This window comes from Pan paniscus, chromosome 8 (genome assembly GCF_029289425.2).
Source record: "Pan paniscus chromosome 8, NHGRI_mPanPan1-v2.0_pri, whole genome shotgun sequence".
Lineage (NCBI taxonomy): Eukaryota > Metazoa > Chordata > Mammalia > Primates > Hominidae > Pan > Pan paniscus.
This window is the reverse complement of record NC_073257.2, coordinates 101,331,575-101,344,858: the sequence shown is the minus strand read 5'-3', so window position 1 is coordinate 101,344,858 and position 13,284 is coordinate 101,331,575. Positions and strand designations below refer to the sequence as shown.

At 39.9% G+C, this 13,284-nt stretch overlaps 1 long non-coding RNA gene across 19 annotated transcripts in view; it reads left to right on the top strand.

Annotated features, from left to right (window-relative positions):
• Positions 1-13,284, top strand: part of LOC129393230 (uncharacterized) — a 78,344-nt gene that overhangs the window by 17,218 nt on the left and 47,842 nt on the right. For 9 of the 19 annotated variants that reach the window (XR_010113262.1, XR_008619991.2, XR_008619988.3 and 6 more), the window contains exon 2: positions 11,282-11,533. The exons of 7 other annotated variants lie outside the window; for them this stretch is intronic. This is a non-coding gene — a long non-coding RNA (uncharacterized LOC129393230). The remainder of the gene's footprint in view (positions 1-11,281; positions 11,534-13,284) is intronic. 3 more of the 19 variants (XR_008619996.2, XR_008619987.2, XR_008619984.2) reach the window with 1 other exon arrangement.

Below are 13,284 nucleotides of genomic sequence, written 5' to 3'. Positions count from 1 at the left end.
GAGGAACCTCCAAACTGTTATCCATAGTAGTTATAATAGTTTACATTCCCACCAACAGTGTACAAGAGTTTCCTTTTTTCCACATCCTTGCCAGCATTTGTTATTGCCTGTCTTTTGGATAAAAGCAGTTTTAACTAGGGTAAGATCATATCTCATTGTAGGTTTTTTTTTTAACTTATATTTTATGTTCAGGTATACACGTACAGGTTTGTTATTTAGGTAAATTGCATGTCATGAGGCTTTAGTGTACAGATTATTTAGTCACCCCACTCATAAGCATAGTACATGATAGGTAGTTTTTCAGTCCTCTCTCTTCACCCATTCTTTACCCTCAAGTAGGCCCCAGTGTCTGTTGTTCCCCTCTTTGTGTCCATAATGTTCAGTTCCCACTTATAAGTGAGAACATGCAGTATTTGGTTTTCTCTTCCTGCATTAGTTTACTTAGGATAATGGCCTCCAGTTCCATTCACATTACTGCAAAGGACATGATATTCTTTTTTTTGTGGCTGCATAGTAGTCCATGGTGTATATGTACCACATTTTCCTTATCCTGTCTTCTGTTGATGGGCATTTAGGTTGAGTCCATGTCTTTGCTATTGTGAATAGTGCTATGATGAACATACTTGAACATGTGTCTTTATGGCAGAATGATTTATATTCCTTTGGGTATGTACCCAATAATAGGATTGCTGGGTTGAATGGTACTTCTATTTTAAGTTCTTTGAGAAATTACCACATTGCTTTCCATAGTGACTGAACGAATTTACATTCTCACCAGCAGTTTATAAGTGTTCCCTTTTCTCTGTAACCTCACCAGCATCTGTTATTTTTGTTGACTTTTTAATAATAGTCATTCTGACTGGTATGACATGATATCTCATTGTGGTTTTGATTTGCATTTTTCTAATGATTAGTGATATTGAGTATTTTTTCATATTCTTTTTTTAGGGTATCTGAAGGCAGAAATTTATTTTCTTTTTTATTATTATACTTTAATTTCTTGGGTACATGTGCACAATGTGCAGGTTTGTTACATAGGTATACATGTGCCATGTTGGTTCGTATGTTTATTGCGGCACTATTTGCAATAGCAAAGACTTGGAACCAACCCAATAGACTGGGTAAAGAAAATGTGGCACATATACACCATGGAATACAATGCATCCATAAAAAAGGATGAGTTGTGTCCTTTGCAGGGACATGGATGAAGCTGGAAACCATCATTTTCAGCAAAATATCACAAAGGACAGAAAACCAAACACCACATATTTTTTCATATTCTTACTGGCCGCATGCATGTCTTCTTTTAAAAAGTGTCTGTTCATGTCCTTTGCCCACTTTTTAATGGAGCTGTTTGCTTTTTTGCTTGTTAATTTGCTTAAGTTTCTTATAGATTCTCAATATTAGACCTTTGGTTATGCATAGTTTGCAGATATTTTCTCCCATCTGTCAGTTGCTTGTTTACTCTGTTGATAGTTTCTTTTGCTATCAGAAGCTCTTTAGTTTAATTAGGTCCCGTTTGTCAATTTTTGGTTTTGTCGTAGTTGCTTTTGGTGTCTTCATCATGAAATCTTTGCTGGTTTCTATGTTGAGAATCATATTTCCTAGGTTATCTTCCAGGGTTTTAATATTTTTAGGTTTTACATTTCATCCATCTTGAGTTGATTTCCACATATGATGTAAGGAAGGGGTCCAATTTCAGTCTTCTATATATGGCTAGCCAGTTATCCCAGCACCCTTTGTTGAACAGGGAATCATTTCCCCATTGCTTGTTCTTGTCAGCTTTGTTGAAGATCAGATGGTTGTAGGTGTGTGCTCTTATGTTTGGGCTCTCTATTCTGTTCCATTGGTCTATGTGTCTGTTTTTGTACCAGTACCATGCATTTTGGTTACTGTAGCCTTGTAGTATAGTTCAAAGTCAGGTAACATGGGCTCTCTATTCTGTTCCATTGGTCTATGTGTCTGTTTTTGTACCAGTACCATGCTATTTTGGTTACTGTAGCCTTATAATATAGTTCAAAGTCAGGTAACATGATGCCTCCAGCTTTGTTCTTTTTGCTTAGGATTGCTTTGGGTATTTGAGCACTTTTTGTTCTATAGGAATTTTAAAATAGGTTTTTCTAATTCTATGAAGACTGTCATTGGTAGCTTGTTAGGAATAGCATTGAATTTGTAAATTGCTTTGGGTAGTATGGCTTTTAGCAATATTGATTCTTCCTCTCCATGAGCATTTCCATTTGTTTGTGTCATCTCTGATTTCTTTGAACAATGTTTTGTAATTCTCATTGTAGAGATCTTTCACCTCCTGCGTTAGCTGTATTTCTAGGTATTTTATTCTTTTTGTGGCTATTGTGAATGGGATTGCCTTCCTGATTTGGCTCTCGGCTTGGATTTTGTTAGTGTATAGGAATGCTACTCATTTTTGTATGTTGATTTTGTATCCTGGAACTTTGCTGAAGCTGTTTATTAGACCTACGAGCTTTTGGGTAGAGATGTGGGGGTTTTCTAGGTATGCAATCAAATTGTCTGCAAAGATAGATAGTTTGACTTCCTCTCTTCCTATCTAGGTGCCTTTTATTTCATTCTCTTGCCTGCTTGTTCATGCTAGCAGTACTCTGTTGAATAGGAGTGCTAAGAGTGGGCATCCCTGTATTTTTCCAGTTCTCAAGGGGAAATCTTTCAGCTTTCACCCATTCAGTATGATGTTGACCTTGGGTTTATCATAGATGGCTCTTATTATCTGGAGGTACGTTCCTTCAATATCTAGTTTGTTGAGGATTTTTAACATTAATGGATGTTGAATTTTATCAAAAGCCTTTTCTGTATCTATTGAGATGATCACGTGGTTTCAGTTTTAAGTGCTGCTTATGTGGTGAATCACATTTATTGATTTGTGTATGTTGAACCAACAGAAACAAGAATTTTATAAAGGAATGGGAAATGAGAATTTGGCTGTGGGACATAAATTGGAAGCTCTAGCAGGCATGGCTTGCCTGGCTACAAGAGGCCAGGGTAGGTGGGGTTGCCTACCTTGCCTGAATGTTTCCCAGGACAACAGGAGGCTGTGCTCTCTGGCTGAATTCAGACAGAAGTGGAACCACTGGGATGGAAGCTCTAGCAAGTGTTGCCTGCCTGGCAACCAGTGGCAGGGGTAGGTGTAGTCACCTGTCTTGCCCTCCAGGTGCTTCCTGGGAGAACAGGAGGCTATGGTCACTGGCTGAGTTCAGACAGAGAAGTAGGACCAGTAGGCTGGAAGCTGGCACCAAGCCGCATCCAGAAAGGGTTTGAGATGGGGCAATCTTACCGCTCCTAGGCACTGGGACTGCAGCCTTTATTGGGCTATAGCACCAGTGCTGGTCTTCTTGGGGGCACAAGGCTTGCAGAAGTCTCCTTGGACTAGAGAGTTGCCCTCCAAAATGTCTGGGGGGCTCTCTGCCTCAGTCTAGAAGCATGGTGGTGGGGTCGGGGGTGGGCAGGGGTTTCAGGGGCATTCTCCCATTTCCAGTCTTGCACAGGTCCCTGTCGAGAGTGTGAATCCCCTAGGGGGTTCTCACTCACTCACCCTTTCCAGTGTTGGAGAAATTCTCCTGGATCCACGCTGAGCCCAGACAGGCTGGTATCTAGCTTCACCCCTTTCTGCTCTCTGTAATCCCCTTACATCTTGAAGGATCCCGAATCCCTGACATGATTTCTCAGATGATTGGCCTGCAGGGTCAATGCTCACTAGCCCTTTTGTTTCCTTTCCGTGATAGCCTGGCACATGAGTTGCTTCTAGTTTACCATCTTAACCCCAAGCTCGAAACTGCATTTTTTTAAATTTTACTTTAAGTTCTAGGATACATGTGCACAACACGCAGATTTGTTACATATGTATACATGTGCCATGTTGGTGTGCTGCACCCATTAACTCATCATTTACATTAGGTATATCTCCTAATGCTAACCCTCCTCCCTCCCCCTACCCCATGACAGGCCCCAGTGTGTGATGCTCCCCATCCTGTGTCCAGTTGTTCTTATTGCTCAGTTCTGACTTATGAGTGAGAACATGCAGTGTTTGGTTTTCTGTCCTTGTGATAGTTTGCTCAGAATGATGGTTTCCAGCTTCATCCATGTCCCTACAAAGGACATGAACTCATCCTTTTTTATGGCTGCATGGTATTCCATGGTGTATATGTGCCACATTTTCTTAATCAAGTCTATCATTAATGGACATTTGGGTTGGTTTCAAGTCTTTGCTATTGTGAATAGTGCTGCAATAAACATACATGTACATTTGTCTTTATAGCAGCATGATTTATAATCCTTTGGGTATATACCCAGTAATGGGATGGCTGGGTCAAATGGTATTTCTAGTTCTAGATCCTTGAGGAATCACCACACTGTCTTCCACAATGGTTGAACTAGTTTACAGTCCTACCAACAGTGTAAAAGTGTTCCTATTTCTCCACATCCTCTCTAGCACCTGTTGTTACTGACTTTTTAATGATGGCCATTCTAACGGGTGTGAGATGGCATCTCATTGTGGTTTTGATTTGCATTTCTCTGATGGCCAGTGATAATGAGCTCTTTTTCATGTGTCTGTTGACTGCATAAATGTCTTCTTTTGAGAAGTGTCCATTCATAGCCTTTGCCCACTTTTTGATGGGGTTGTTTGATTTTTTTCTTGTAAATTTGTTTAAGTTTTTTGTAGATTCTGGATATTAGTCCTTTGTCAGATGGGTAGATAGTAAAAATTTTCTCCCACTCTGTAGGTTGCCTGTTCACTCTGATGGTAGTTTCTTTTGCTGTGCAGAAGCTCTTTAGTTTAATTAGATCCCATTTGTCAATTTTGGCTTTTGTTGCCATTGTTTTAGTCATGAAGTCCTTGCCCATGCCTATGTCCTGAATGGTATTGCCTAGGTTTTCTTCTAGGGTTTTTATGTTTTTAGGTCTAACATTTAAATCTTTAATCCATCTTGAATTAATTTTTGTATGAGGTGTAAGGAAGGGATCCAGTTTCAGCTTTCTACATATGGCTAGCCAGTTTTCCCAGCACCATTTATTAAATAGGGAATCCTTTCCCCATTTCTTGTTTTTGTCAGGTTTGTCAAAGATCAGATGGTTGTAGATGTGTGGTATTATTTCTGAGGGCTCTGTTCCGTTCCATTGGTGTATATCTCTGTTTTGGTACAAGTACCATGCTGTTTTGGTTACTGTAGCCTTGTAGTATAGTTTGAAGTCAGGTAGTGTGATGGCTCCAGCTTTGTTCTTTTGGCTTAGGATTGTCTTGGCAATGCAGGCTCTATTTTGGTTCCATATGAACTTTAAAGTAGTTTCTTCCAATTCTGTGAAGAAAGTCATTGGTAGTTTGATGGGGATGGCATGAATCTATAAATTACCTTGGGCAGTATGGCCATTTTCATGATATTGATTCTTCTTATCCATGAGCATGGAATGTTCTTCCATTTGTTTGTGTCCTCTTTTATTTCATTGAGCAGTGGTTTGTAGTTCTGCTTGAAGAGGTCCTTCACATCCCTTGTAAGTTGGATTCCTGGGTATTTTATTCTCTTTGAAGCAATTGTCAATGGGAGTTCACTCATGATTTGGCTCTCTGTTTGTCTGTTATTGGTGTATAGGAATGCTTGTGATTTTTGCACATTGATTTTGTATCCTGAGACTTTGCTGAAGTTGCTTATCAGCTTAAGGAGCTTTTGGGCTGAGACTATGGGGTTTTCTAAATATACAATCATGTCATCTGCACACAGGGACAATTTGACTTCCTATTTTCCTAATTGAATACCCTTTATTTCTTTCTCCTGCCTGATTGCCCTGGCCAGAACTTCCAACACTGTTTCGAATAGGAGTGGTGAGAGAGGGCATCCCTGTCTTGTGCCAGTTTTCAAAGGGAATACTTCCAGTTTTTGCCCATTCAGTATGATATTGGCTGTGGGTTTGTCATAAATAGCTCTTATTATTTTGAGATATGTCCCATCAATACCTAGTGTATTGAGAGTTTTTAGCATGAAGGGCTATTGAATTTTGTCAAAGGCCTTTTCTGCATCTATTGAGATAATCATGTGGTTTTTGTCTTTGGTTCTGTTTTTATGCTGGATTACATTTATTAATTTGCATATGTTGAACCAGCCTTGCATCCCAGTGATGAAGCTAACTTGATCATGGTGGATAAGCTTTTTGATGTGCTGCTGGATTCAGTTTGCCAGTATTTTATTAAGGATATTTGCATTGCATCGATGTTCATCAGGGGTATTGGCCTGAAATTCTCTTTTTTTGTTGTGTCTCTGCCAGGCTTTGGTATCAGGATGATGCTGGCCTCATCAAATGAGTTAGGGAGGATTCCCTCTTTTTCTATTGATTGGAATAGTTTCAGAAGGAATGGTACCAGCTCGTCTTTGTACCTCTGGTAGAATTCAGCTGTGAATCCATCTGGTCATGGACTTTTTTTGGTTGGTAGGCCATTAATTATTGCCTCAATTTCAGACCCTGTTATTGGTCTATTCAGGAATTCAACTTCTTCCTGGTTTAGTCTTGGGAGGGTGTATGTGTCCATGAATTTATCCATTTCTTCTAGATTTTCTAGTTTATTTGCGTCGAGATGTTTATAGTATTCTCTGATGGTAGTTTGTATTTCTGTGTGATTGGTGGTGATATCCCCTTTATCATTTTTTATTGTGTCTATTTGATTCTTCTCTCTTTTCTTCTTTATTAGTCTTGCTAGTGGTCTATCAATAATGTTGATCCTTTCAAAAAATCAGTTCCTGGATTCATTGATTTTTTGAAGGGTTTTTTGTCTCTATCTCCTTCAGTTCTGCTCTGATCTTAGTTATTTCTTGCCTTCTGCTAGCTTTTGAATGTGTTTGCTCTTGCTTCTCTAGTTCTTTTAATTGTGATATTAGGTGTCAATTTTAGATCTTTCCTGCTTTCTCTTGTGGGCGTTTAGTGCTATAAATTTCCCTCTATACACTGCTTTAAATATGTCCCGGAGATTCTGGTGTGTTGTATCTTTGTTCTCATTGGTTTCAAAGAACATCTTTATTTCTGCCTTCATTTTGTTATGTACCCAGTAGTCATTCAGGAGCACGTTGTTCAGTTTCCATGTAGTTGAGCAGTTTTGAGTGAGTTTCTTAATCCTGAGTTCTAGTTTGATTGCACTGTGGTCTGAGAGACAGTTTGTTATAATTTCTGTTCTTTTACATTTGCTGAGGAGTGCTTTACTTCCAACTATGTGGTCAGTTTTGGAATAAGTGCAATGTGGTGCTGAGAAGAATGTATATTCAGTTGATTTGGGGTGGAGAGTTCTGTAGATGTCTATTAGGTCTGCTTGGTGCAGAGCTGAGTTCAACTCCTGGATATCCTTGTTAACTTTCTGTCTCATTGATCTGTCTAATGTTGACAGTGGGGTGTTAAAGTCTCCCGTTATTATTGTTTAGGAGTCTACACCTTTTTGTAGGTCTCTAAGGACTTGCTTTATGAACCTGGGTGCTCCTGTGTTGGGTGCATATATATTTAGGATAGTTAGCTCTTCTTGTTGAATTGATCCCTTTACCATTATGTAATGGCCTTCTTTGTCTCTTTTGATCTTTGTTGGTTAAAGTCTGTTTTATCAGAGACTAGGATTGCAACCCTGCTTTTTTTATTTTCCATTTGCTTGGTAGATCTTCCTCTATCCCTTTATTTTTAGCCTATGTGTGTCTCTGCACATGAGATGGCTCTCCTGAATACAGCACACTGATGGTTCTTGACTCTTTAGCCAATTTGCCAGTCTGTGTCTTTTAATTGGGGCATTTAGCCCCTTTACATTTAAGGTTAATATTGTTATGTGTGAATATGATCCTGTCCTTATCATGTTAGCTGGTTATTTTGCTCGTTAGCTGATGCCGTTTCTTCCTAGCACCAATGGTCTTTACACTTTGGCATGTTTTGCAGTGGCTGGTATCGGTTGTTCCTTTCCATGTTTAGTGCTTCCTTCAGGAGCTCTTGTAAGGCAGGCCTGGTGGTGACAAAATCTCTCAGCCTTTGCTTGTCTGTAAAGGATTTTATTTCTCCTTCACTTATGAAGCTTAGTTTGGCTGGATATGAAATTCTGGGTTGAAAATTCTCTTCTTTAAGAATGTTGAATATTGGCCTCCACTCTCTTCTGGCTTGTAGAGTTTCTGCCGAGACATCTGCTGTTAGTCTGATGGGCTTCCCTTTGTGGGTAACCTGACCCTTCTCTCTGGCTGCCCTTAACATTTTTTCCTGCATTTCAACTTTGGTGAATCTGATAATTATGTGTCTTGGAATTGCTCTTCTCGAGGAATATCTTTGTGGCGTTCTCCATATTTCCTGAATTTGAATGTTAGCCTGCCTTGCTAGGTTGGGGAAGTTCTCCTGCATAATATCCTGCAGAGTGTTTTCCAACTTGGTTCCATTCTCCATGTCACTTTCAGGTACACCAGTCAGATGTATTTTGGTCTTTTCACATAGTCCCATATTTCTTGGAGGCTTTGTTCATTTCTTTTTACTCTTTTTTCTCTAAACTTCTCTTCTCACTTCATTTCATTCATTTGATCTTCAATCACTAATACCCTTTCTTCCAGTTGATGAATTGGCTACTGAAGGTTGTGCATGCGTCATATAGTTCTCATGCCATGGTTTTCAGCTCCATCACGTCATTTAAGGTCTTCTCTACGCTCTTTATTCTAGTTAGCCATTCGTCTAATCTTTTTTCAAGGTTATTAGCATCTTTGCCATGGGTTCAAACATCCTCCCTTAGCTCCAAGAAATTTGTTATTACCGATCGTCTGCAGCCGTCTTCTCTCAACTCATCAAAGTCATTCTCCGTCCAGCTTTGTTCCATTGCTGGCAAGCAGCTGCATTCCTTTGGAGGAGAAGAGGCACTCTGATTTTTTAGAATTTTCAGCTTTTCTGCTCTGGTTTCTCCCCATCTTTGTGATTTTATCTACCTTTGTTCTTTGATGATGGTGACATACAGATGGGGTTTTGGTGTGGATGTCCTTTCTGTTTTTAGTTTTCCTTCTAACAGTCAGGACCCTCAGCTGCAGGTCTGTTGGAGTTTGCTGGAAGTCCACTCCAGACCCTGTTTGCCTGGGTATCACCAGTGGAGGCTGCAGAAAGGCAAATGTTGCTGCCTGATCCTTCCTCTGGAAGCTTCATCGCAGAGGTGCACTCTGCCATATGAGGTGTCAGTCAGCCCCTACTGGGAGGTGCCTCCCAGTTAGGCTACTCAGGGAGGAGTAACAGACTAACTCCCACTTGAGGAGGCAGTCTGTCCATTCTCGGATCTCAAACTCCGTTCTGGGAGAACCACTACTCTCTTCAAAGCTGTCAGACAAGGATGTTTAAGTCTACAGAAGTTTCTGCTGCCTTTTGTTCAGCTATACCCTGCCCCAGAGGTGGAGTCTATAGAGGCAGGCAGGCCTCCTTGAGCTGTGGTGGGCTCCACCCAGTTTGAGCTTCCTAGCCACTTTGTTTACCTACTCAAGCCTCAGCAATGGTGGGCGCCCCTCCCCCAGACTCACTGCCACCTTGCAGTTCCATCTCAGACTGCTGTGCCAGCAGTGAGCAAGGCTCCCTGGGCATGGGACCCTCTGAGCCAGGAGCGGGATATAATCTCCTGGTGTTCTGTTTGCTAAGACCATTGGAAAAGCGCAGTATTAGGGTGGGAGTGTCCCAATATTCCAAGTACCATCTGTCATGGCTTCCCTTGGCTAGGAAAGGGAATTCCCTGACTCCTTGCACTTCCCGGGTGAGGCGATACCCCGCCCTGCTTTGGCCCACACTCTGTGGGCTGCACCCACTATCTGACAAGCCCCAGTGAGATGAACCCAGTACCTCAGTTGGAAATGCAGAAACTACCATCTTCTGCGTCACTCACGCTGGGAGCTATAGACTGGAGCTGTTCCTATTTGGCCATCTTGGAACCTCCTCTGAAACTGCATTTTTAATAATGTCTCTAGGAGATTCTGATGTAGGGGTTTCTGGGAGCCGGTTATATGAAAGATTTCCAAAATGTTTTGTAAAAAAAATAGTTTTGTCCAGTAAATTGTCCCCCAGAAGTAAATTTAGACCTAGAGACCTAGATTTAATTATCTCTGTTTACTTTACTAGTTCTCGAATTTTCCAGGGGCCATATCATTGAGCCAGAATTTCCTTTTTGCCTCACACTAAACATACGAAGCCAGGCCCTGGAGGGATCTGTGAGCTGTTTATCTCTCCAAGCTCTGGATAATAATTTAGTTTACCCAGCTGTAAAATGGGCAAAAGTAATACACATATTATTGTTTAATGGATGGATTATATATTTATGCTTTGAGCTCTGAAGGAGTTGACACTACCCTGAGAGGTTTTTTTTTTCTTTTCATTTTTATAATACTTCCCAACCATGATGTAAATATTCATAAAAACCTAGGGAGTATAGTTGTCATGACTAATTTGATGATGAAGGAATTGTTAGCTAGAAGCGTTTCCTCCATCCTGTAGCTGCACAAAGCAGAGGATCTTGTGTAGCAAAATTAACATGACATATGGTGTTTCCAACAACAGAGTCTCATGAGATACTTCAAGTTCAGAGGTTGTTATAGTCTAAGAAAGTAACCTGCAACTTGGAAAAGTCTAATTCTGATTGGTTGTTTAACTTAACAATTTGTTATCTTGGTGATAATAAAGTGACATATCTTTATAAAAGGTACATATATTTGTGATATCATAAATGGTATAAATACCATCCTTATACCCAGTTAGAAGGTGCCTTTGGCCCCATGCTTTAGAGGGTCCCATATATCACAGATACAAACATGTAAAATTTTAAAAGAACAAATAGCACCTCTGTTACTCAGAATCCAGTGCATAATTCTGGTAGAATTGGACTTGAAACCCTAAACATCCAGCCCAGGGAAAGGTTGCCTATCTTCCCTTCTTTGCTCACAATGAATGGAGATTATATCATGCATGTTTGTGCATTGTGAGGGAGCTGATTTTTAGAGACAGATTCTGCTTTGGAGTTCAGAGAGGATTGTAGCAATAAAGATCAGAGAAAAGGCAAATTCAGCAAACTGCTCAAAGACTGTCTTTCACCAGAATGCAATAGATTCTTATGTAATGAATAATTATTTTTCCAGTACAGTAGGACCTATTGTCCATTTTCTTGCTTTTCTTTTTGTTCTAATTCCTGGCTCAAAAAGTACTCATGAATTAGCAGTATTTGCAACAGTTGCACATGGTGACTGAATAACATTCTGCATCATTAAGAAATTCATACTATTCTTTTTTTTCTTCTTGACAGAGTCTCGCTCTGTAGCCAGGCTGGAGTGCAGTGGCACAATCTCGGCTCACTGCAACCTTCACCTCCTGGGTTCAAGAAATTCACCTGCCTCAGCCTCCTGAATAGTTGGGACTGCAAGTACCCACCACCATACCCACCTAATTTTTGTATTTTTAGTAGAGATGGGGTTTCACCATGTTGGCCAGGATGGTCTCGATCTCTAAACCTCTTGATCCGCCCGCCTTGGCCTCCCAAAGTGTTGGGATTAGAAGCGTAAGCCACTGCGCTCGGGCATAAATTCACATTATTCTTAAATTTGTACACATGCAGATTTGAACTTACATATGGAGTCAAATTCTCTTCTGTATTTGGACTCTTTCTTTGTGCCAATTTGCCAATCAGTAAGGTTCCTGTGTATGAGTATTTAAATATAAAATCAGATGGGACCAGATTTTCATAGCACACCCAACTCAGAAAATAGAATACATAACTTATCTAACATATCTACCGAATGTGAAAGCAATGACAGTATTCAAAATGCTACTAATAAGGATACAACACAATGAAAACAAACTTAGAAGTAAAAATAGATAACAAAAGAAAAATTTTCTTTATTATATTTGGAATAAGAGTGCCCATTTTTAACAGCTATAATAAAATATAATTCACATATCATATAATCCACCCATTTAAATTATACAATTCAATAGCTTTCATTATATTCACAGTTATACAACCAGCACCACAATCAATTATAGAACATTCTCAAGCTGTCATCTCCCATCGTCACAACCCCCTCCCCTAGCCTTAGGCAATTGCTGATCTATTTTCTATGTCTATAAATTTGCCTCCATTCCACATTTCATATAAACAGAATCATACAATATGTGACTTTTTAAATTGCCTTTTGTCACTTTGCATGTTTTCAAGGTTCATCTGTGTTGTATCATGTATCAGTAAGTACTTCACTTATTTTTGTTTCCATATAATATTCCATTATGTGGCTCTACCATATTTAATTTATCAATTCATCAGTTGATGGGTCCACTTTTTGGCCATCATGAATAATACAGCTATGAACATTCATGCACAAGTTTTGTGTGAACATATGTTTTCATGTTTTCCTTTTTCTTACATATGTATCTAGGAATGGAATTGCTGGGTCATATGGTAACTATGTTTAACCATTTGAAGAACTGTCCAACTATTTTCCAAAGTGGCTGCACCATTTTACATTAAACATACTTATTTTTGAGGTAATACAGATTTTCTTATCTGAGATCTCAAGAGATGAGTTACTGAAAGAGAGAGAAGGCTGTAGGAAGGAAAATGTGCTGGTATGATCTTCATTTCTGACTAAAGGATAAACTGAAAAATGGAACCAGATTGAATTGGTTGCAGTTCAATCTATACCTCTGCTATTCAAGGTGTAGTTTACAGACTACTGGCCTTGATTTGACCTGAGAACTTGTGAGAAATACAGAGTCTCAGGCTCCACCCAGATCTACTGAATCATAGTCTACATTTTAACAAGATCCTCAGGTGATTGTGCACATGAAAGTAGGCACTGCACATTAAAGTTTGAGAAATACTGGTCTAGTTAGAACTCTAGATATTCTACAGGTAATAACATGTAAGACAGTGCTGGACTACACACAAAAGTGTGTGCTCGTGTGATTGAAAGCTAGAGTGTATTCTAGGTATGCAAGCCATGTCCTCTGCCAGTCATTTTCTCCCTCCTCCCATGTCTCCTTCTTGGATAATTTGCACTCATTCCTGCAGAAAGCATGCACTCTAAGCCCCTGCTTTCTCTGGCATATGATCTCATTCTCTTGGTCAACTGGATTATTATTATTATTATTATTATTTTTTTTTTTTGAGAGAGAGTCTTGCTGTGTCACCCAGCCTGGAGAGCAGTGGTGCAATCTCGGCTCACTGCAAGCTCCACCTCCCAGGTTCATGCCATTCTCCTGCCTCAGCCTCCTGAGTAGCTGGGACTACAGGTGCCCGCCACCATGCCTGTC